We start from the raw sequence: 1,300 nt of genomic DNA, 5'->3' as shown, positions 1-1,300 counted from the left end.
TAGCTGCCGGCTCCGTGAGGGCGGGCGGGATGGGCCAGTCCCTTGGTGGCCGGTGTCCAGGAGGCCTAGGGTTCGGGGAGGGGACAGATACTCAAACCTGGGCCTCCAGGGCCCCAGGGGTGGCCAGCCCGGCCAGCTGCCGCCGGAGGGGGACTCTGACGGCCCCGCTCTGGGCAGCCCAACCTGCGGTCCCTGAGGGAACACAGCTGGGCTGAGGAGCTGAGAAGTTGGTGACTCGGGCACGGGGCTCATTTATTTATAACCGGGTCTCTGTGGCCACCGCAGCTGCCAGGCCTGCCAACTCAGCACTCGGGCAAGGACTCGGGCTAGGACCGGTCCCTGCACTGTGACAGGGGGGTCTTGGGATGGAGGTGGTGCGTCCAAGGCTCTGCGACCCAGGCAGTGCCTGAACTCCACGAGTGGACGGACAGGCCAGTTCCAGGGTGCGGGCCCGGCCTCGCTGCAAGAGGCCGGTGCCGTCAGCAAACAGAGCCAGAAGCACAGTCATCCCCTTCCCTGACTGCAACATCAGCTTAAAACCGAAACAACAGATCCGGGAAGAGGCCGTGCCCATCCCAGCCCGGCCCTGCAGACCCTCTAGGCTCTGTCCCTGGGCCCACAGGAGGCCCGGCCCTGCCCTGCCCCACCCAGGCTCCTGCCCAGACCCCGTGCCAGGGCCAGGCCCTTTGCTAGGGTTCGCAGGGGACAGCCGTTCTTAGCTTTCTGCTGCACTTGGGCCTCCTGGATGGACGCGTCACCCTTCCCGGCTCTCTGTCCATCAGCACCCTGTCTGTCCAGTCTGGTCCCGGCTCTCCCACCGTAAGGCCTGGTTCCGGTCTGGTGCCTGACCCTCAGCCCCTCTTCTGCCAGTCACCTCCACCCCTCCGCTGAGGGGCTCAGCCCGTGTCAGCCTGAGTGTAGGCTCCTGGCACGCAGGGCTCAGTGGTTGGAAGTAGGGAAGAAATGGGCGAGGGACTTTACATCACAGTGGCCATGATACCCCACAGAAAAAGGAAACCGAGGCCGGAGTGGGCCGCCAGGGCCAGCAGCAATCAACAAGGGAAGGTCAGGCTGCAGCCGGAGCCACATGCCTGAGACTCTGCCTGGGCCTGGGTTTGCTGACAGACCACCCACGGGGCCAGTGCCACGGCCCTGCCAGGCTCTTGCTCTTGGTGGCAGCTATTGATGAGGCAAGGACGGGGCTTGCGTGGGGGGACTTGGGTCATCGCCCGCCAGGTCTGGGCCTGGGGGTGGCGGGGTCAGGCTGCCCAGCCCGGAGCCACCCTGGCTGCAGCTGCCC

This window comes from Fukomys damarensis, unplaced genomic scaffold, assembly GCF_012274545.1.
Source record: "Fukomys damarensis isolate Sample0158 unplaced genomic scaffold, DMR_v1.0_HiC HiC_scaffold_27, whole genome shotgun sequence".
Classification (NCBI taxonomy): domain Eukaryota; kingdom Metazoa; phylum Chordata; class Mammalia; order Rodentia; family Bathyergidae; genus Fukomys; species Fukomys damarensis.
The sequence above is the reverse complement of the archived record's forward strand: the minus strand, read 5'-3'. Positions refer to the sequence as shown.